The 24,431-nt window shown below is 38.3% G+C and overlaps 1 protein-coding gene across 2 annotated transcripts in view; it reads right to left on the bottom strand.

Annotated features, from left to right (window-relative positions):
* The window catches only part of DNAJC5B (DnaJ heat shock protein family (Hsp40) member C5 beta), a 156,574-nt gene extending 134,475 nt beyond the window's left edge, over positions 1–22,099 (bottom strand). For both annotated transcript variants that reach the window (XM_025041204.1, XM_025041202.1), the window contains exon 1: positions 21,822–22,099. The gene's annotated coding sequence lies outside the window, so the exon portion shown is untranslated. The remainder of the gene's footprint in view (positions 1–21,821) is intronic.
* Positions 22,100–24,431: the final 2,332 nt, after the last annotated feature.

The following is a 24,431-nucleotide window of genomic DNA, read 5'->3' as shown; positions in this document are numbered from 1 at the left end:
CCTGGAACAGAGTAGACACTCAATAAAATAGTAATTGTTAGGGTTATTATTACATCTATACACTATGTATTTCTAGTGTTAATCCGGGGCAAAATTTGAAAACTGTCAAATAACGTTTCTCCTAAAAAAGAAAGATATGACCACTGGGTCATATCATAATGGGTTCACTAACAAGTCAGTTACTATTAACCAGATTTCTTTTTTGACATAGTTATCACCACACTTAGTTACTGACAAGTAAGATAAAAAGAGGTAAGTAGATATAGTGTTAATGAGTTTCAGCAAGGTGCCCAGCAAAGTCTCCCATGCCACTCACTCCATTAGGTGTTTGGGGGAACTAGGTTAGGCCAGGTAGCTGTTTCCATGTGGTTGACGGCTTTTACCAAAGGGTGATATAAACCTAAAGAGAAATGGATAGGGCCATTGTTCTGCTCTTCTCATTCAAAAATTTTATGAACAAATTAAAAAAGAGCTTTGATGGTAGTCTGATAAAATATGCCTTCTTATTAGAAAAGATAAATAATATGTTTCATGATGGATTCAGGACCCAAAATTAGATTTCTTCACAGACCAGAAAAACAGGTCTAGGCTCCTTGAATTTTTTTTCTGTGTGTAATCTTCAAAACAGTTGTGATTATTTCAGACTACATGGTCTGAATTCACAAAGACAGCAGCAGAGCCTAAGTGTGCTGCTCCAGACTAAAAACACAGAAAATGTCACACTACCCATCTAACAATATACCAGAGATGTATTCCTTCTGTAGAATGAGAGCGGCAGAGTACTGCAGGTCATACAGTATGTCACTATGTTATGCTAAATATGCATATGATATAATAAGAATTCAAGTCAGTTTCTTAATGTCTCAGTTTTATCATTTTGGTAAATAGCTGAAACTTTCGGTGACAAAATATAAGCTTTTTGTCTGAATTTTCTGATAAGCTTCCAAATTTTACATAGATTTTGGGATTGATATTAAAATAAATGTATTTCCCCTAAAAAAATTGATTACTCAGACTTTCCCTTTAGTGTTTAATAAAACTGACATTGATATTTACATAGCATAACATTATGCATTAAACAATTTATTTGGCTTCTGTTTTTGTAGAGCCTTATAGGTTTGTTGAGTGAAAAATATACGTTATCTCAGCGGAGAATATAGCATGTACTTAAGTGGGGCAGATGCTTGTTACAATCTTTCTCCTCCTTGGAACCTCAATAACAGCTTTTCCTTAAATGAAAAAGCCAATTGGATCTATACAATAATCTATGCATTAACAATCGATGGGAGCATGCTTCTAGAATACCCTCCTTGCATAGGGGTTAACTTTGTAAAGGAGGCAAGGACCCAGTGCCTCATGGTTCAGGGCCGGTGGTGATCAGTTTTGATGTGCTCACAAGAAACCTGTCCTGGGTGGAATAGTGTACCCCGCAAGTTCTCAGAATGTGACTTTATCTGGAAAAAAGCATCTTTACAGATACAATTAGTTAAGAAGAGGTCATATTAAAGTAGGGTGGGCTCTAAATCCAATCTAAATAATGTTCTTATAAGAAGAAAAGAGACACAGAGGAAAGATGATGTGAAGACACATACACAAGTAGGATGCCATGTGATGACAGAGACAGAGATTGGAGTGATTCATCTACAAGCCAAGGAATGCCAAGGATTGCTGGTTATACTAGAAGCCAGGCGTGGAGCAGGTTCTCCCCTACGGTCCTAGAGAGAGCAAGGCCCTGCCACAGTCCTAATCTCAGACGTTTAGCCTCTAGAACTGCAAGAGAATAACTTTCTATTGTCTTAAACCATCTAGTTTGTGATATTTTTTTATGGCAGCCTTAGGAAACTAATACAAAATCTGAGGTGACTATGGAGAAGGAATGTATTTTAGAGATTTGCAAAAAATGCAAATTTAGGGTACTTCGAGGTTTTCAGAGAGTTCTGATGAGGCTTCCAGAATGTCATTTAGAGCCTCCTGACTTGCCTGCCTTTGGCCGGGCTTGCCTTGCCACCATCTGTTCTCCACTTGGTGGCCAGGGCCATCTTTCTAAAGCCTAAACCTCATCCCTGCATCCCTCTACATGAAACACACTGATTGTTTCTCCCATTGCCCTCAGAATAAATCTCCAGTTTCCCAGTGCAGGGTCCTCATGATCTGTCCCAGCTTACCTCCCCTTCACCCTGTGACTTCTCGAGCCATCCTACTTTTCTAGGTACTCCTGCTCTTTTTCCCATCTGGCCTTTGGGCCTTTATTTCCTCTGCTGGGAGCACTCTTCCTCCTCCCCTCCCCCTGGTGCCTCCCAATACCCCTTCTCCTGGCTGGTGCTCCTCATTCTTGGCTTGGACATTTCTTCCTAGGTGGCCTTCCCTGCCCCTCCTAAGTGCTCCCTGTGCTCTCTGTGCTTCGCCCAACATTACTCATCCCTCTGTGTTGCATTTGCTTATTTGTGTAGCAAACAGGAATTTTACTCTTCACTACTCAGGTGCAAGAAACGTCACATTCCATTATTTCTAAAATTAAAACTAAATATGCTCCTCATTCTTATCCTCTTGAATCATAAGAATTCAATCTTTGGACTTCCTCCCTGTCCCACAGTCTTGTGAGATGACCCAAGAAATCTGAATTCATACATGAGAATCCTGGTTCTCCAGCTGCATTATGCTGCAGTTGCATGCTGCCCTGTTGGGTACTGGTTATGCGGTAAATTCAGGACCACTCCCAAGCCCAGCGATCCTCTCCACTAGCTGCAGGAGGACACAGAGCCCTCGCAGCCCCTCAGCCTCAGCATGGACTGGCCTCACAGTATAGATCGACTCCCCACTAAAGCAGAAATTCACCCCACCTTATGTAACCCACTCCACCACATGCAGCAACCCCCGAACTCCTTACTTTCATTTACATCTAGGGAAGCCTGTTCTCCCCCTCTGCCATGTGTGCATATATGAGCGAGTACGTGCACACGAGTGTGCGCGTGCACACACACATACACACACCCACACAGAGCGAGGCATCCTTATGTAACCCACTCCACCACATGCAGCAACCCCCAAACTCCTTACTTTCATTTACATCTAAGGAAGCCCGCTCTCCCCTTCTGCCATGTGTGCATATATGAGCGAGTATGTGCCCACGAGTGTGCGCGCGCGCACACACACACACACACACTCACACAGAGCTAGGCATTCTGTCTTTCCCACTGCTCTGAGGCAAACCAGGATATCTCTCCTTGATCTCCTAGAAACAGAAAAAGTACATGCTGACCTGTGGGTACTGGTTCTCTGGCAAGCTCAGGGGTCACCCTTATTTGCCATGTGGGGTAAGATGAGTATAAGGTGACTGAGTTTTATGAGCACATGTAGGGCTCTCCCACTAGGTGGAAAAGGAAAAAAATATTGATTCTCATCACTCTTCACTCTCTAATGCAGCAAAACGAAAGCAATAAAAGAAAAGATACCAGTTAATTTTTCAAAAGCACTGTACCTACTACACAATTTTCTTTCCCACTAAGAGTAGAAGTTTCTTGAGGAAAAGGAGAATGCCATGTTCTCCATAACACTGCACTTGCTGTATAGTAGGTATTTTAACCATTACACTGTACTGGTAGATGGCAAACTATCTTTAGAAAATGGACAAACTTGCTAATAGTTTAATAGCATAGATTAGAGTTAGGGTAAAAAGCATAGAATTAGACAAATCTAAACTCAGACACATGCCCTGTTATTGATGAGCTTGTGAATTTGCTATACTTAGAGTATTTGACGACCAGAGCAGATCATTATTTTGAACATTCTCTACTTTATACAACAGTTATTTTCAGCAATACTTATGTAATGATTGGTAAATGATCATTATTTTCTTAATTCTTTAATTTTAAAATGATAACAGTTTTAAAGTAAATTTCAAAGCTAAAGGTATTCAAATTCAGCCAAATAGTTAACGAATGAACTAAAATTTGTGTTTACTAAACAAAAAGATTACACCTCACAGTTGACCATTTTATTTCTTTAAATTTTAAAGAAAAACAAAAACTCCAAGTTTGTCACATAGAATGACATCATTAGAGTGACTCAAGTTCTTTGTCTTTACAATCATGTACTATCATTGTTTATTTTAAATTTAGTATTTAAAAACAGGAATAGGTAGTACCACAAGGGTTCAGAATCTGAATTGTACTCAAAGCAAGCTCAAACAATTTCAAACCATCTCAAACTTATTCTTTAAACAAACAGGACAGACTCTATAACTCTTGTTCTCAGTTTATTAAAGGAAAAGTAACCTGGCATACACTATCTTGTTAAAATTCAGTAATACCCACAATTGTTTAAAACTTGGACAAACAAAAGATTTTTGGGGGAAAGGCTATTTTATCATTGAGATTATTTAGAATAACTGGTACATAATGATTTAAACACACTCACATGTATTCTCACAGGAGCATATTCAGAGTAGTCATAAAGTAAAAGCAACCCGAGTGTCCATGGACAGAGGAATGTATGAACAAAATGTGGGACAGACATACAATGGAATATTATTCAGTCTTTTAAAAAGGAAGGAAATTCTGACATTTGCTATAACATGCATAAACAGTGAAGGTATTATGCAAAGTGAAATGAGCCAGTCACAAAAGGACATTGTATGATTCCATTGTTATGACGTACTTAGAGTAGTCAAATTCGTTAAGACACAAAATAGAACAGTGGTTGCCAGAGACGAGGGGAAGGGAAATGAGGAGTTATTGTTCAGTGGGCTCAAGTTCTCAGTTTTGCAAGATGAAAAGAGTTCTGGAGCTGGGTGGCGGTGATGGCTGCCCAACAACGTGAATGTACTTAATGTGGCGAAGCTGTACACTTAAAAGTGGTTAAGATGGCACATTTGTTTTGCATATTTTACCAAAAAATTTTAAAATGCTAAAGGAAAATCAAACAAGGTAGTCTAACTTTTATTCAGTTTTATTATTATATTTAAATTCTCTGCGGACAATGCACTTTCTTATTGCCTGAACTCAGGACAGTGCACCCACACTCACCCCTTGATGTTCCCTGGGACTTCAGGCAAGTTACTTAACTTTTTGGAGTCTCAGTTTTCTTACTTACAAGATGAATATAATTTCTTCAAGGAGTTGTTGAAAGAATTAAATAACTGCCAGTTGGCACATAGTAAGTGTTTAGCAGTGCTATTGTTATATTCATATTTAAATTATTTCTTCAAGGAGTTGTTGAAAGAATGAAATAACTCTCTTGGCACATAAAAAATGCTTAGTAGTTCTATTGTTATATTCATATTTAAATGATTTTTAGGTTCCATGATATTAAGCCAGAGAAGTGATAGAAATAACGTTAGTAGAACAAGAAACTGGCAACATGATAAATGGGTCCTATTTTAGGAGCGAATTCTGATGACGTGTAACAAAGTATGTGTGCAGTTTTGACCTACATTTCACTAGTTCTAGTGAGGGTCTGAGCCCATCCCACTGCCTCTACTGCCCACCAGCCCCAAGCAATCATTCTGCCCATCCTTGACATTAATAGAAGTTAGCCTAGCAGATTTAGAGTGCTCCCTTTGGTTAAACAGCAGCTAAATGGTAAACTGAGGCACCACACTCAGCAACATCATCAGCATCTTCTTCATCTGCTTACAGCTCCCTTGGCAAAAGTCGGAAAATTAGAAGAGAACATGGCGTGATATCAACAATCTTTAGCTACCATTATGTCTTCCTCTCTTGTAAAGTAAAATTATAATGATAATCTTTAAGAATACTTTTCTCTATGGAATTTATTAACTCTCAGAGGCAGCTTCTGCTTCTGCAACATGAAGGAAGTTGTATCTGTTCCTGCAGAAACAGGATATCATTGACCACCTCTGACACGACAACACAGGGAGGAAACGCAGTGCCTTTGCTGAGCGTATGAGACCGGCTGCTGTTCCAAGAGTTAGAAAACAAAAGCCAGTGTAATGCACAGAGCACGCGCCACCCAAAAGAATGACTGCGGGGTTTTCAGTTCCAAAATTAAGGACTAGAAACTTAATATGCTTTTGATTATGTTGTTTTTATTAATTATGGAAAACAAATTTTTTCCCACCCCAGCATAATAGGTAAGCTATTTCAAATATAAGTTTTATTATAAATAACAACTACTAATGGGGATTCTAAGATCCAATAGCAAAAATGTCACCAGACTTACATAGGGAAAATTTTTTTCTAAGGAGTATATTAAAAAAAAATACTGAGCCCTATTTTTTAAAGAAAGTAAAGACAAGTGATATAAAGAAAATTATTTTCAGGGTCTCATTTGATACACCATAAATAAGTATCTACAGCAAATCTCGGCAGAAGTTTTTGAATTGAAGGACATTTTAAAAGGCTGCCATTTGAATGACAAGATGCGCTTTTCAGTACCACCACTATCCACCATCAGAACCACCACTATCCACCGTCAGAACCACCGTTATCCACCGTCAGAACCACCGCTATCTACCGTCAGAACCATCGCTATCCACCGTCAGAACCACCGCTATCCACCGTCAGAACCACCGCTATCCACCGTCAGAACCACCGCTATCCACCGTCAGAACCACCGCTATCCACCGTCAGAACCACCGCTATCCACCGTCAGAACCACCGCTATCCACCGTCAGAACCACCGCTATCCACCGTCAGAACCACCGCTATCCACCGTCAGAACCACCGCTATCCACCGTCAGAACCACCGCTATCCACCGTCAGAACCACCGCTATCCACCGTCAGAACCACCGCTATCCACCGTCAGAACCACCGCTATCCTCCGTCAGAACCACCGCTATCCACCGTCAGAACCACCGCTATCCACCGTCAGAACCACCGCTATCCTCCGTCAGAACCACCGCTATCCACCGTCAGAACCACCGCTATCCACCGTCAGAACCACCGCTATCCACCCTCAGAACCACCACCCCTACCACCACCACCATGACATCTTTTTTCCTGAATCCTGGCCTAGGTGTAGAAGGGGGTGCTTTAGAGTGTAACACAAGTTTGGAGAAGAAACAGGAATCACATAACCTTAATTGGACACAGGATTCTTACTAACGAAGGAAGGAAGGAAGGAAGGAAGGAAGGAGAGAAAGAGAGGGAGAGAACTAAAAAGTCCTTTCAATCCTTGATATTCAAATTGTGGCCCAAGAACTGCAGCGTCAGTATCACCTGAGGACTTGACAGAAATGCAGACTCTCGGCTCCACCCTGCCCCCCAGACTTAATGGAATCAGAATCTGCGTTGTCATAAGATCCTCCAGATGGTTTGTAGTGCATTAGAGTGAGCAGCACTGTGTTCCAGAACCATGCCAAGGCCAGCCGGTGGCAGGGCCTCAGCCATCCTCTCCTTCACACTTGGAACTGGTGCCCTAGCTAGAAAAGCAGAGACAGCCCAGGCTAGATGCCAGATCAGGAGGCAGGGAGGTTACCAGAGCCAAGAGAGGGCACAGACATAGGCACAGAGCCCAGGATAGATGACATCTGTGGCCACATGGAAGGCATACTAGGCGGCATAGGCTATGAGACTGAGGCCTGTGCCCAGGGATGTGGCTGGAAACCAATCCCAAATCCCTGCCACTCTGAGGACTCTGTATGGTTAGAAATCACCTCTGGAAGCCAAAGGGCTGAATGACACATTCCCTGTGTGTCTCCCTGTGTCCTGTCCCACAGGAGAGCTTTGGAACTGAGATTAATCTTGAAAGTGTCAGGTAAATTTTTTTAAATTAAAATACAGCCAGTTGACAAAGCTTTTCTATAGTAATAGAGATTTTAGGAAGGAGTGCATTAGAGGACTCTTGACCGCTTGAGAGGCAGATTGTCACGGAGGAATATGTGACTCAACATCGAAGATGGAGACAGTGCCATCTACTCTGAGGGACACGTCTAACAACAAACCTCAACTCACAAAAACCCATAAGTGGATGCTTTCTGTAATAGCCTCATATAGGGGAGATGCCAATAAGAACAAACAAGTGAGCTCTCCCTCCTGACAAAACAGGATGTTATTCTACTGATGATCAATTTGGACATGTAAAAAGGGAAATGCTTTATAGAGGTCGGTGAATCGAATGGCACTTCAGCAAAGTAATTCTCAATCCAGCAATTTTGACATAGCCAAGATAAATAAACTGAAGTTTGTTGGAAAAGGAAGGATGTTGGTACAACCTAAAACTGTTTGTTCTACAGAAAATAAAAAACCTTCCCTTTGTTGGAGGGGCTTGGAGCCTCTTGCCAGGAGAACATGGGCCCAACACTGTGTGGTCAAGAATCTTCCGAGGGGTATGAGTTCAGCTCCATTATTAGAGTAATCCAACCTGCCGAATGGGACATCCTTTGTTTGCCAGGCCAGCGTTCTCTTTACAGTACAGTTAGGAAGAAATGGTTTTAAGTAAGAATGTTATGCAAGGGATAGAGTGGCAGGACCTTAAAGAAAGATCCCTTCCAATAACTAGAGTACCCCCGAGTGTTTGGAACCTGCTGGCCCCTTGTGTTCGTCATTAAAAAGCTTTCTGTCCTTGTCTAGACAAGTGCTATAGGCTGTGTAAACAGTGAATTGCTACATAAAGCCTCTATTCAGCCAGAATAAAAATGTGTCACTGTATAGCCTTTTAAGATCCAAGAGGGGCCTTTGTGCAAAGAACTATTTACAGCAGCTACTTGGGTTTTAAATTAATATTTAATTGTTAATATTACAAACTTTAAAACCTAATTTCCTTTCTTTTTTAAGTGCAATTTACAAGTCATGCTATTCTAGTTAATATTCTAATAAAATATGAATCATTTTTACTTAGTCTTTTATTAATATTTGATTAACTCAAGCTAAACAAGCTAAATTTTTTCTAATCATTATTCCCATTTATAAACTTAGCTAATTCCCCGTTAGTTACTTCCTTAAATATTTTAACTATATTCACAAATTTTACATATTTACAGCTCTCTTTTAAGACTTCAAATGCTTGACAGGGCAAACTAAACAATCCTCACAAGTAAAAAATTCCATAAGCTAATAAATGTAATATAGATATTAGATATATTTAATATACATATATACATATACACATACATATAATCTCAAGTTATCCTAAAAATGTAAGAACTATTCATAAAATTAACCAAATCCTTAATGCCTATCAATTTAAAACTGTAAGTCTGAAATCAATAATGCAAGTAAAGCTGAGAGTACGTGGGCAATCTGTCAGATTCTCTTAAGCATTACAGTTTAATAGGTCACCCCAATGATTACTTATTCGTATACTTTACACATTAAAGTGTAAAGTATTATTTGAGAGTTGGTTACTTTAATTCTATCTAAATTGGATTCTAAACTCCATATGGTAGGGAAAACATTTAGCTGGAGAGAAGTGGGGTGTAACGTCTCGGTCTGGTCGAGGCGACTGTGCTGACCGTGGGCCCCCGTGACTGTTGCTCACCAATCAGAGACTCCAGGCGGGAGCACAGCCCTGCAGAAGCCTGCTTACAGGGAAGAGCTGCGACAAGGGAATGCTAATACTTATTCCCTGGGTTTGTATTAGCTTTTTTTTTTTTTTTTTTTTATGATTGTAGCTTGATTTTGTAGATAGACTTCTACAAACCACCATCCACCCTCCCCTTGTTAACCCCGGCTGAATTAAACAAATTCCTTTAGTGCTTGATTAAGTCTTCATTATTTTTAGATCTTTCTCAGACAACAGTTCTCTAGCCCTATAAATGGCATCTCTTAGATCATGAATTCGTCTCAATCCATGGAAATATGTTACGCTAACCACTAGTGTACTCTAAATAGAATCTCTGAATACATGCAAGCAGATTATTAGAGAAGTTGAGAATTGAACTACACCATTTACTAGCTATATGACCTTGGGCTGTGTCACATAATTAATTGATGAATGTGTGTGTGTGTGTGTGTGTGTGTGTCTGCGTGTGCAAAATCTCCTCTACATCATGATATACAAAATTGGGACTATAGTGAAAATATTTTTAAATTGTACTTTTATCAATTGTTATGTCATGACTGTTTTCTCATGTCATTAAACATTCTTCAAGAATGTAATGATGGTTGGGAGTTCCACTTCTGGAATGGAGAAAGAATTTGCTCCATGGACCCAATACCCAGCAAAACAACTATATCTTGTGAAAAGTATAAAACAAACAACCATTTAAAGTCTTTGGAAATTTGCCAAAGTGCATACATACAGCAAATGAAGAAACACTTATTCAAGAAAATCTAAATATCAATAAAAAACAGCAAATCTGTGACACTATAACCATGACCCATTCTCTCCCACTGCTTCCCTACCCCAGCTCAGCATGACGGAAGTTCCGATCTGGATGGGTATGGCCAAAAAGGCGGGGCTGCCCCTATCCCCAGCTCCTAGTCAAGGGATCGGGTATTGTCCTGAAAGAGGCAAGCGCACAGCGTTTCTCATCCTCCTGGTTCCAAGTCGCAGAGGCTAAATCCCTGGTAAATGTGACCAAGTGGGCGGAGGCTCGCTTCCTCCATTGAGCCTCCACACATGTGGCAGGAGCTCTACCTCAGGCATGGCAGGCGGAGAGCACGGAGACCCCAGCTGACCTCACAGGAGGATCTCCCCTCCTCTCCATGTTTTACTCATAAGTCAGGGGTATCATTCTGATAAAAGAGAGCCCCTGTCTGCACCCTCAGCTCTGGAGGAGTGGCTGGGAGGTTTTGCCCAGGAAGCAGGCAGTCCTTAAGAAAAGAGCCTCTGAAGTACTGTTCAAAGGAACTGACTTTATTTGAAACAGAGTGGAGAAATTCAAGCCTAAGGGTGCTCTTGAAAACAATAGAGAATTTGATGGTGAGCAATTAACAGAAAGCTTGTACCTGATGAAAGCAAGAAGCTAAATTTGGCCAATTTACCAGAGGAAACAGCTATAAACTCAAAGGTTTCAGAGGAAAAAAAACAAAAAACAAAACCTCAAAGATTGGTCTAAAATCTACCCCTGCAAAGGAACTTGAATGTAATTGGGTCAGACTATGGAGCAAATTTATGCCAAGATACTGCTAAACACAATAAGGCAGTCAGCAACTAATAGAGCCTAACAGTTGGGTATGACATCAACAGAGGCAGATAGTGCAGAGAGACCAAGAGAAAGAGACTGTCGAAGCGTGCCCTGCTAAACCCGAAGTGACTGTGCACATGCTCAGGAATATGCCCTCCAAGGGGCAATATCACAGGCCTTATATTGTGGGGTAACAGACTTGATTAATATAGTGCAACCAAGTTACTAAACAAGCAAACAACAACAAAAACAAGCCCGAGGGGTGAGGGACAACACTGTCCAGTGTTGATATAATATATTACCTAAAATCTCCAGTTTTCAACAAAACAATTATGAGACATGCAAAAACAGCAATCTGGAAAGTATTACCTGTACATGAGAAAAAAAGAAAAACAGGTACAGAAACTGCTTATGAGAATACTCAGATGTCAGATTGAACAGATAAAGACTTCAAAGCATCAATTATAAATATATTCAAAGAACTAAAGGAAGCTTTGCTTAAAGAAATAAAGGAAGGTAGGATGATAACATTTCATCAAAGAGAAAGAAATTATAAAAAAGAACCAAATCAAAATTGTGGAATTGTAAAAAACAATTATTGAAATGAAGTATTCACTGGAGGGGCTCGATCGTATATTTGAACTGGCAGAAGTTAGAATCAGCAGATTTGAAGATGTATCAGTACAGATCATATAATCCAAAGAACAGAAAAAAGAAAATGAAGTAAAACAAAATCTCAGAAATGTGGGATATTATTAAGCATGCCAACATATGTGTAATGGGAGTATCAGAAGGAAAAGAGAGAAAGGAGCAGAAACAATACTCAAAGAAACAATGACTGAAAACTTCCTAAAGTTGATGAAATCTACACATCCCAAGAAGTTCGAGGAACGCCAAGTACAATAAACGCAGAGAAACTCACATTTAGAAATATCATAGTAAAAATGAATTATAAAGCTGTTATAGAAAATGACCACAATAACTTACAATGACTACAAAATAATCTCATATGGATATGATAATCTGTAATAAATTTAACCATTACTCTCTTTTGAACAGTTATGTTGTTTTTAATTTTAAATGTAATAAGTAATGTTATAATCATCCTTATACATAAATTGCATCATCTCTGATATTTCCTCAGGATAAATATTTGCATAGATAAAAATCTGAACAGGAAATATTTTAGAATATTAACGGTTCTTATCTATGAGTGCAAGAATCATGAGTGACTTTTATTCTACTTTTCTCCATTTTCTATACTATATTACTTTTACAATCAGAAGAAAACGAAAATGATAGCCTTTATATTATTTACATTTATATAAACTTAGAAAGAATTAAGTAGTTGAATATAATATATACCTACAAATAAATGATACTGCTAAGAAATGTTTAGATCTTCCTTATTGATAGGAGTAAGGAATCTGCCTTACTCTAGAGACCATTCAATGACACAGAAATTGCAGATAAAAAAAAGAATCCATGATGACTAAATTTCTGCTATTTGCTAGCACTGTGCTTTTGAATGCCTGATAAAAGGGCCCCTATCTAGCAACACCCTTTTATTTCAGTGATTTGTAACTGAGATGTGGAAAGAACAATAAGAAAGAAAGATGTATATAAACCATTTCAAATGACACGTGGTTAGATTATATATTGTTTGAAGTCTTGGACTATACCTGCCTCTTCTTTGTATCTCTCATAGGATTTGGAAGGTACTCAATCATAGTCGTTGATATTTTTCAAGTGCTTAATAGCATATAGGCTCAAAATCTCCTACCAATGTAAGACTATATTGCACTTTCAAGAAGAAAGATTTTAATATCAAAATTCACTATAACTATATTTATATAAATATATCCATATTCATTAATTATTTAATGATCCCATCACATGTTAGTCTCTGATAACAAAATGAGAAATTGCCCCACATAAAGGCAGTACTTTATCAGCATATAAACACTCCTGCGAAAAATCTCTAGATTTTTTTCTTGGACTTCTGATCCTTCCAGAGGCAATCAGCAGAGGTATGTGTGGTCAGGGACCCATTTGCAGAAAGATCAGTTGCCCAGAGAGCGCCAGTAGTGCAGCTGACTGGGAAAGGCCATACCAACTCAGGGCGGGGGGGACAGTTCAACAGCAGTAATATTAGAGAAATGGTTCAGGCCGACCCAGCTGCTCTGGAGACAACTCTAAGCACTAGGACTTAAGAAGCATCCCAGAAAAGAGAAGCATTGAGGTCTCTTCATTTGGTGGATGGGAGCTATTGATTAAGAGGACTTAGAGATTAACTGTTTGACCTTGCTTAGGATCCATAGGCTGGTGAGTTCTAAAAAATGTGATCAATATGATCAATTCTAAACCCCTTGGCTCGTCAAACAAAACTCTTTAGCATACTGGCTCCCAACTTCCTTGCCAGTCCTGTCTCCCAGCACTCACCAACCTTGGTAGTGACATTTCTCACTGAGGTGCAGTTTAGTGTGGTCATAAGAGCACACTCTGGGGCTGCACTGCCTGGGTCTGAATCCCTGCTCTGTCACTTCCTAGCTGAGGGACCTTGGGTAAGTTGTTAAGCCTCTTTTATGCCTGTTTTCTCATATGTGTAATGAGGAACATGAGAATCACTATATCTTCCTTACAGGAGTAACATGAGAATTAGATGAGTTTACTAGTTAAACACCAATAATAGCCATTATTATTCTTCCTAACAGTCCTTTCACATGTCCACACTTTTTAAACTTTTTGTTTGTTCTGTCTAGAATCATTTCACCTTGCTTCCTAACCTCTATTTCCCTTCTGACAGCTGAATGTCAGACTTTAAATTTCAACCAAAGACTCACCTCTCCCAAACCCTCCTTCATATACTTCCAAACCAAAAGTATTCATTTATTCATTATTTTTGCCCTCTTTGCATAAAAAAGAATAACTATGGTACAGATGTGATAGAGGCATGACTGCTCTGAGAGAGGCTCAAAGAGCTTCTATCAGCATATTGCAAAGGAACATACACTATGCTTAAATTCTGAACCTAAAGCAAGTAAAGATGGAGAGAATAAGAGTTTTCTGCAATTTGGCATAAAAGACTTGATTGCTTCCTTCTTAAAGATATTTCCAACGCCTTCTTCTCACATGGAGAACAAGAAACGGAAACTTAAATTTCATCTTTGAATGTAGGAAACATCTGTAACCCCAAACCACATTATGCTAGGAGGAAATCAGATGGAGGAATGATAAATGACTTAGCAGAACACAAAGAGGTCAAATCTCAGTGCCTGCAGAGGTAATACTGGCCAGAGTATGCCAATTTGACTCCAGTATGGCTCAGAAAGTGGAGACACCGGCACCTTGAAAAGTAAGAGTGAGTAAATGTTAATAAGAAGAGATTATCGGAAAGTCTGTAAAAGGAAAATTTGTGTCCTCATTCTCACATCTTTCAGCCTGGTGACCATCCTTCTAGAGAAGTTCAAACCAGAGAGGATACTACCAAAGAGAATGGTGAAGTGAAGTGCACAGGTAAAAACAAGATTTTAAGCAAAAGTCTGCATATTAGAGCTCAAGAGCCCTGCCAGCTCCTCTCCTTTGCCCACTTTAAACATGAGCATCCAGGTTTATACCTTCCAGTGGGGGACTGAAAGAGTCTTCTCCGGAGAAAGTGACCACACACACCAGAGGAAAGTCCATTAGCTATTGACATATGGGGTCTATAATGAGAAAGCAGGCTGGTCATACCCCTACACCAGGGTTTCTTAACTTAAGCACTGTTGACATTTCGGACCAGCTAATTCTTTGTTGGGGGTGGGGGAGATCAGGGAGAGGCTGTCTTCCTGGTTTGGAGATGGCCATCTTCTTGCTGTGTCCTCACATGGAGGAGAACCCAGAGAGAGGAAGCGAGCTCTCTCCAGTCTCTTCTTACAAGAGCACTAATCCCATCATGAGGGCTCCACCCTCATGACCTAATTACCTCCCAAAGGCCTAATTTTTAAATACCATCACATTGGAGATTAGTGTTTCAAAATATGAATTTTGGAGAGACATACTCAGTTTATAGCACCTGACTTCTCTTTTTGATCCTAACAGCTGATAGGCTTACTAAACATAAGCGGTTCCAGTAGCAGCTGCTCCACTAACAAACAGATGAAGCAATTTGACATACATATATACAAAAATGAATTCCAGATCAAGTAAAGGAATACACAGAGTAACTTTATAATCCTGAGATGAGAGAGGAATTCTTGAATAAGGGGGAAAAAATTATGTTTTTTTGGTCATGTACCATCTAAATTTTATCTATTAGGCATTATTGGCAAAATATCTAGGGTTATGACATTTTTAAGAGCCTCTGCTATATTTCAGACATGAAAAGAAAAATAATACTGCCTCCAGAATTTTAAAACATTTAATTAAAGGTTTACAAAATGTAATATGTCAACTGGACAACTCTAACTTCTGTTAATGATCATATAACTTTATATACATATCATAAGAACAAAAATAATAATTCATACCTAACAAAACTGGAAAACTCTAAAAATTATTGCAATTTTTTAAAGCTCTAAGAGAGTATACTTCAGGTGGGACATGGGAGCAGTTTAATGAGTTTGATTACATGCCAGGAAGAAGCTGGATCGTGGTTCGGCTCTGAGCAGCTCTGGTCACTCTGCTGTTGTCTACTGCCCAGAGTCAACTCCATTCGGCCCATTGTGTTCTCCTCTGAGGATGTTACTTGTCAGTGGTATAGATCAGAAATACAAAACAACTCTTTAAAATGTGAAACTGTTTGCTGGCTTTGGACTTAATTTTTTCTTCCCAGAGTTACACTCTTCTTTCTCCCTTAAAGTAAACCTTCTAGAAATTGCCCCATACTATGCAGTTTTAAGCATAATGCATGCGCAGGGAAAGACGGTAAAGCCCAAGTAAAATCAGCTTCAATTTCTCTATTCTGATGCTATTTCCCCCTAATAACCTCCTAGGGAAGCATTATCTGATTTTATAACATTCCTCTGCCAATTACCTTCATGATTCTACATACCAGCAATTCACAAGGATCTGTAACTGACAGTACCAATTATTTATAATTGTAACTTTTAATAACCACATTTACATTTACATCAACTCTCTATTCATTTTGTAGTGAGAGAAAAGAGGACAAATGAAAAAGAACTAGTTTCTCTTACGAATCTTCCCTATAAGTACAAGAACAGCAGATAAAAGATATTTTAAATCCTTTTATATTTAGACTCATATCTAAGCAGTTATATGAGGTGAAAATGAAGATCCTTCTATCCATGCTTCTATTATAGCCTTTCTTACATTCGATTGCGATTAACTTTTTCCACAATCATCTCTTGAGTTTCTTAAGTTATTTATCTCCATATCCCTAGAAATAGCATGTTCTTAACTCCTACTAGATGCTTAATGCATGTTTCTCAAATAACTAATTTGTAGCATCCCACTGAATTGATATAGAAATTATAAAACTACATCATAATTTGTCTTCAAATAATAAACTGCTATTTACAGTGCATTTCAAGGCTGCCGCAGTCCTCTCCAGTAATTCTCTTTTCTGCACACTGCGTCATAGTTTTCTATTTCTATTGGATTATCTCCATCATTATACTGACACACTCTGGTTTCCTCTTATCTTACAAAAGTTATCTCGATCCCTTTTCTCTCTCCAACCATTGCCCCAAGTCTCTGCTTCCCTTTATAGAGAATTCTTCTAAGGGTTTCTGTATTGCTGTTTCCAACCACAGTAGTGAAATGGGCAGGGGTGAATGGGTTGGCTGGTTAATCATGTCCTACAAGCTGAAAAAATGGAAAATCAGAGCCAAGGAGGTCTGGGGAAGATGCATGTGAATGGATTTCTGGGAGTGGGCTCAAAGAGTCTGAATCTTTATGTTTTGCTTTAGTAGCTACCAGAAAATACCCACCTCAGAGGAGAAATTCAACAACCAGGTGGGTTGAAAACTCTTCTTAGTTGACTCAATGTGCTCACATACAGCGTAGCTATGGTGGCGGGGTTGAAGTTTATACATGGGCTCAACATCATAGATTCCCTCTCACCATGACTGACCTAACTGTTGCCACTGCTGAAATCAACCTGGTAAGCAACAGAGACCAAAGCTATGTTCTCAATATAGTACCCCTTGAGAAGACCAGCCAGCCTGTTGGATAAATTGATTATTTTGGGTCCTTTCAATCCTGGAGGGACACTAGTTAGACTTTGACACTTATTTTGGATAAGAGCATGACTTCTTTGCCTGAAGAAATTTTGACAGCACCACTCTCAAAGTGCTTATAGAATGTACTTTACCAACATGGAACCATGTGGAACACTACATTTGAATCATTGAAGTCCCAGAATTATAGGAAAGGGAGAGTGAGACTGAAAAAGTATTTGAAAGAATAAGGACTGAAAACATCCCCAAAAGTTTTGGGGAAATATAAATCTATAGATTCAAGAAGCTGAAAAAAACCCCAAATGGGATAAAAGCAAAAAAATTCACATTATAATTAATCTTCTGAAAACTCAAGACAAAAAATCTTGACAGCAGCCAAAGAGAAATAATACAATACTTATAAGAGAACACCAATTCAAATAAGAGATTTCTCATCTGAAACCATGGAAGTTAGAAGGAAGTGGCATGTTTTACTATCAGCTATTGATAGAAAAGAACTGTCAGGCATGAATTTTTTATTGGTCAGAAATATCCTTCTGGAATGAAAGGGAAATGAAGACATTCTCAGACAAAAGAAAACTAAAGAATTTGTTTGCTAAAAATCCTACCCTTAATAGCTAAAAAAAAGTTCTCCAAAAACTAAAGAAACGATAACACAGGAAGGCTTGGAATTTCAGGAAGAAATGGAAAAACATCAGAAGAGATAAAAATACAAGTAAATATAATAGATTATCCTTATAAGTTTATTTTTTAATTTACTCTGTTAAGGTGTACAATTCAGTGGTTCTTTGGTATATCTACAAAATTTTATAAACATCACCACTATCTAAATCCAGATCATTTTTATTACCCCAAAAGAAATCTCACATGCATTAGTGATCACTCTTCCACACACCCACTGGCAACCACTAATCTTCCTGTCTCTGTGGATTTGCCTATTCTAGACATTTCATGTAAATGAAATCATATGATACATATCCTTTTGTCAACAACTTCTTTCATAGACCTCGTTTTCAAGGTTCACCCATGTTGCAGCATGTATCAGTACTTCTTTCCTTATTATGGCTAAATAAGATTCTGTTGTATGGATATACCACACTTATGTATCCATTCATCCAGTGATGGATATTTGGGTTATTTCCAGTTTTCAACCTTTATGAATAATTCTGCTTGGAACATTCATGTACAAGTTTTTGTGTGGGCACATGTTTTCAATTCTCTTGGGTATATACCTAGGAATGGAATTGTTAGGTTATATAGTGACTCTATATTTAATCATTTGTGGATTTGCCCAGCTATTTCCCAGTGGCTGGACTATTTATACATTTCTACCAGCAATGTGCCAGGGTTCTAATTTCTTCACATCCTTGACAACTCTTGTTATCATCCGACTTTTTGATTATAGCCATCCTAGTGGTAATCTCATTGTGGTTTTGATTTGTATTTCCCTGATATTAATGATGTTGAGCATCTTCTCCTGCACTTGTTGGCCATTTGTATATCTTTTTTGGAAAAATGCTAGTTTTTGTATATGGTGCAAAAAAGGGGTCCCACTTCATTCTTTGCATGTAGATATGTAGTTGTCCCAGCACCATTTGTTGAAAAGGCTATTTTCCCCCGCTGAATTGTTTTGATACCATTGTTGAAAGTCAATTAACCATTAACGTTTTTATTTCTGGACTCTCAATCTATTCCATTGTTATCCTTATGCCTCATGTGTTTCTTAAATCATTTTAATGTTGGAAGCAAAAATTATAACACTGTCTGATGTGGTGCTCAATGTACTGCAACTATATTTTAAAAGAGGAGATAAAAAGGCCTAAACAGAAGTTTTCTGAATTTCATTCAAAGTGGGACAACACTGATATTAGTAGATTGTGATAAGTTACATGTGTATATTGTCATACCTAGAGCAACTACTAAGAAAAGTATATAAAAGAACCTAAATGTAATGACTTCAAACAACAGAGCGTCAGAATATACAAAGCAAAGCTCTCCCACCAGTTGTGCCATCACCACCCCAGGAAAGGGGCTGGCTGATGGGCTAGAACAACTTGTGCGGACACAATGGGTTTGGAACAAATGCTTACATGCTTTATCACAGCTGCTCTGCAGGGAGCCAAAAGACAGGGAAAATAGTACATGTGTGTGAGAGCCCCAAGGACCCAAGCCAAAGGCACATGTCTAGAGCAGTGTCCACAGGAAGAAAGGCCTCAGAGGAGAATACAGTCCAGGACTCAGAGAACTGGGAATATAGAATGCAGAATTGGAGCTTGAAACAGGCAAACAGCAGTAGGACTACCATGGTACAGTTGAACAAGTGGCATGTCCAGATAGCACGCTGTATGAAACCCACGGACACTTTTAAAAGGCCGACGATACCATTTAAAATTGCAGACAAGTGCATTATGACCCAGAGTTTTTCCAAATAATAAAAAACTACTAACATTGAGCACTTCCTATTTTCCAGGCGATAGTAATATATATGCATTATCTCATAATTTTCACAGTAGCTCTATTTTATTAGTTTTCTATTGCTGCTATAGCAAGTTGACATAACCTTGATGGCTTACAACAACAGATATTTATTATCTTACAGTTCTGTAGATCAGAAATCTGACATGGGTCTCCCTGGAATAAACTTAAGGTGTTCGTAGGCTGTGTTCCTTCCTGTACACCCTTGGTAGGATCTGTTCCTTTGCCTTTCCACCTTCTAAAGGCTGACCACATTCCTTGGCTGTGGACCCCTTCATCTTTAAAGCTAGCAAAGGCAGTTCAAGTCCTTCTCACTTCACATTACTCTGACCTCTTCTGCCTCAGTGATAACAGTGGATCCACCCAGGTAGTCCAGAATAACTCGCCATTTTAAGGTCACTTGATTAGCAATGTTAATTCCATCTGCAACCTTAATCCCCCATTACCATGTAGGATAACGTATTCATAGGTTCCAAGCATTACGGTGCGGACATATTCAAAGACTATTATTCTGCCTACCACACCTATGAAGTGGGTTCTATAATCCACAAGTTAATATCTGAAGCAGCGGTTTCCAACTAGGAGTGATTTACTCCAGTAAAATGTGCAATGTCTGGAAACATTTTTGATTGTCGCAACTAGGGGGAAAGTGCTACTGGCATCTAGTGGGCAGAGATACAAAACATCCTACAATGCACAGGACATTTCCCCACAATAAAGAATTAGCAAAATGGCTGTAGTGCCACCGTTGAGAAACACTGTGTAAAGAAACAAACTTGGAGAGGATAAGTTCCTTGTCCACTGCCACAGCTAATAAGCTTCAGAGCCAAGATCTGAACCCAGGTCCACCTGTCTTTGGATCATAGACCCTCTTTGATTTTGCCACATATAGCACTTTACCACGAACTGTCCTATGAAAAGCAAAACTGAATGTCTCCCTCCATAGATGTATTCATACACAACAAAATGAGGACTTCTTTAGTCTCTTCATTCTGAAGATGCAAATGTCTACCTCCAAGGGCTTTGATGATTTGGACAAAATAATCTTATTCAGTAGTTGAAGCAGTTATAGTGGTTTCATGGAAGCTCTCACTAAATAGAATTCATTCAGGCCTAAAAGTAAAAAAAAAAAAAAAAAGGTGTAGAGGAGCATGCTCTTTCAGAGCTACAAATAGGAAAGGAATTTATCCTGGAAGATGAAATGTCACATCAGTCTTCTGCTTCTATTTACCCATCTCCCTTGTTACTGTTGCTCCAATTACCGGATATCAGTTGCTGACAATATTCAGAAATAAGTGTTGCCTATGAGAATGGGTAAATACCAGAGTGTGCATTCTAACTGTGATTAAGTGTGAAACTTGGACTATCCTAGTTCATTTACATGTATGAAAACAACACATGATATTTATCATCCAACATATGAAAATATTGTTTTAGCATAATACAACAAAAAGTAGATTATCCAGTCACAGATTTTCCTGATGATAACATAGTTTACAGTTTTCAATAATCACATCATGTACAACCCATTGCATCTGAACACGAACATCGCATAAACCATTACATTAAATAAACACTGAAAATAATTATAGCAACATTCTTATTTTCTATAGCCACATTTCCCTGAAGCACCAAGAATTCATTTGAACATAATTATGGCATCTCAAATGTACAAATATCAGCATGAATTTAAAAGACTTTAATTAGAGAACACCTTTAGCTTTCATTGGAAAAACAATTACATTCTAACACCAGTAACAGCAATGTACATAATTACATATTTGTGTAAAAGGTTTACTTGGTCTAAATTATTTATTGGTTTGAATCTATTTTACTGCCTTATTGAGTTTCAAATTCAGACAATCACAGTGCCACCAAAAAAGAAAACAATGTCATCTAAATGCAACATGACATTTATGTGTCAGGAAGTTGCACATCTTTTTGAAGTGGTCACTTATGATTTAAGGTTCTGTAAAAATCAGTCACCCTGCTGCCTCCCCTGAGTTTCACTGATTAGAAAATTAATGCATTTTCCAAGAAGCCCCAAGAAGCTAGTGACTTACTCAAAGTCATCCAGCTCCTGAAATCATGACTAAGACCAAATCTCAAGTCTCCCATTTCTGAGATACTTTACCATTTCTGAGATCCTTAAGATGAGAGACATCTTCCTCATTCCTGTTCTGCCCTGAGGGGCTTCCATAGTCTGAAACAGAGTAAGGTGTCTGCTGACTTGAATTCTCAGTCTAATACTCTACTTATCATGCTCTTGCAAATGTCTTCTTTTGTTGTCAAAGCTGATATTCAGCTAAATTCACAGTCTATCTGATCTCTCCCCCACAACCTCTGGACTGGCTCATAAACGAGGAACTAAAGGGAATTTACTGGCCTCCTGGATGCTGTTGCAGGTCTGTGGTTGATGTCTATTCTGATTTTCATGTGTCTTTGTCATAGGCTGTGAACATCGCCCTGGCTTATATCCAATAAATTTCAAACCCGATTGTGAATATGTTACCTAAACTTTTATCTTAAAATGAGGGTATGAATAACAATGGTTCTATTCATAGGGTTGTGGGGATTATATGAAATCATTTGCATAATGTTCTTAATACAGTTCTCGGCATATAATAAACTCTTAATAAATGCTAGCTATCATTATTATTATTATTTTTCTAGTGAAAATTGCTTGCTTAAAATGATGGAAGCCAGTGCACAGCTATTTAAGATGCTCAACATGCCCAGGTTCAATACCCTTAAAATCTAAAATGATTTTTTAGGTAATTAGAAAAAGAATAATTATAACCATAGCAATTATACTTGGGTAGAACCTTTATTAAATACTTTAACATGTTTACAAAGTGCTTTTATACACATTATTGAATTTATACTGTGAACTAAAAAATAGTAGCTAGTCTTAGAGCTTCTGTGGTAAAGATAGCCTCATCTTAGTCAAAAGGGGAGTTACATATGATTTTAATTTGAGGAACACCAAAGAAAGCTTAATGAACAATATATTTCTCCAACCCAGATGCCACAGTGTCCAAATTCCATTACTGTAGTAAAGATAATAGCTTTATTTTGCTAGCTCTTCCTTTAAAATGTGATTACTTCTCTAACTGCTGATAGCTCAGGCTAAAGGCATGCAATGTTTTTTTAAAAGATATGTACATATATCTACTAACCCAAAGGAATGGGAACTTCTTAATATAAAACAGGACAATTGGGAATAAAAACAGAACAGAAACCATTTAAAAAGAGCAGAGAAATAGAGAATACCAGACTTCAAAGAGTGAAAGGTGGGTCCTGAATTTATTTTAATATCTTGGCAACTATGACAGCAGTTAAAAACATCTTGTATAACATGGTCTATATTTTCTGACAGGAAAAAAAAAAAGGCAAACATTTGTCTGCAAATACATACTTTTTCCTGGGAAAAAGTAGTATCAGAAACATTGCCAAACTTTTCTGGTTTGGGTGTAAATCTCTTAGGATTGACTCATTGTCTTGTGGGCAAGATGTCAGGTGAGGAATTTAGAGCCTTCCCATCTAGTTAGGATTCCTGTCACGGTCATGAAGTCTGCCTGCCTCCCAGTTTACTTTTGCCATTCTTCTGCGTGTCATATAAACCATGAGGTCGACCAAAGTTAGGCTCAACTATTAAAAGACAATGTATTGCAATTAATTTAATATGTATAAATTTATTATTTATCGTTATCATTAAAATATAAGAAAAATTTCAAGTAATCAGAGTACAGATAATAGAAATAGCAAGACCATGTATATAAAACTTTGCAGTATACAAAAATTTTTTCACAGACTTTATTGAAATCCATTGATTAATTCAAAAAATATTTATTGGACATTTATTATGTGCTAGGTGTGTGTGCTCAGAGGGAGTAGTATAAAATATAACATTAAATACAGTATTTTATAGTAGTATAAAATATTGTCTTCACAGACTCACAGTTTAGTGGAGGAAGTTAAACCTTTAAGAAATAAATAACCAAATAATTATTAAATTACATTTGTGATAAATGCCATAATGGATAAATACAGGTGATTATGAGAGTGTCCCACAGGGGAGGCTGACCTAGAGTAGGAGGTTAGGGAAAGTTTCCCTGAGGAAGTAAAATGAAGGTTGAGACTTAAAGAATAAGTGAATAAATGTCAGCCAAGTAAAGAAGAGGGTGACCATGAGAAGCCAAGGAAATAGCCTGTGCAAAAGACCAGAGCTGGAAAGGGGCACAGCCTCTTCTAGGAAGTGATAAGAGAAGGCCAGCGTGGCTAGCATCCAGGACCAAGGGACAAGTCACATAAGATAAGAGAGAACAGGCAGGGAGACCAAGGGGCACATCATGCCGAGCCTTGAAGACTACAGTCTTTTAAGGATTTAATCATAGGACCTCATAAATTAACACATCTTGGTGAATAGTTCAGGCAACACCAGACATAATGTATGGGTGAGTTCCACTCGTTTCATTTAGTCACATTAAGGAAAGTTGAATGCCCAAGATATCAACCCAGCTGGCTTCAAACTACAACAGCCGACAACTGCAAAAGAGTCACCTTGAATCTCAAAGTATCTAAATGACTTTAAAGAGTAGACTGTCAGGATATTGGCAGTTAACAATCAGGTTTTCTCACCTTAATTCTAATTCTGATTCACTGCTTTATGACTGTGGGCAAATCTTTAGATACTCTGAGCTTCGACTTTTTTATTTACAGAATGGAGATAAGTTTTGCCTCA

This window comes from Pteropus alecto, unplaced genomic scaffold, assembly GCF_000325575.1.
Source record: "Pteropus alecto unplaced genomic scaffold, ASM32557v1 scaffold87, whole genome shotgun sequence".
In the NCBI taxonomy this organism is placed as follows: Eukaryota; Metazoa; Chordata; class Mammalia; order Chiroptera; family Pteropodidae; genus Pteropus; species Pteropus alecto.
This window is presented reverse-complemented; position numbering and strand designations above follow the sequence as displayed.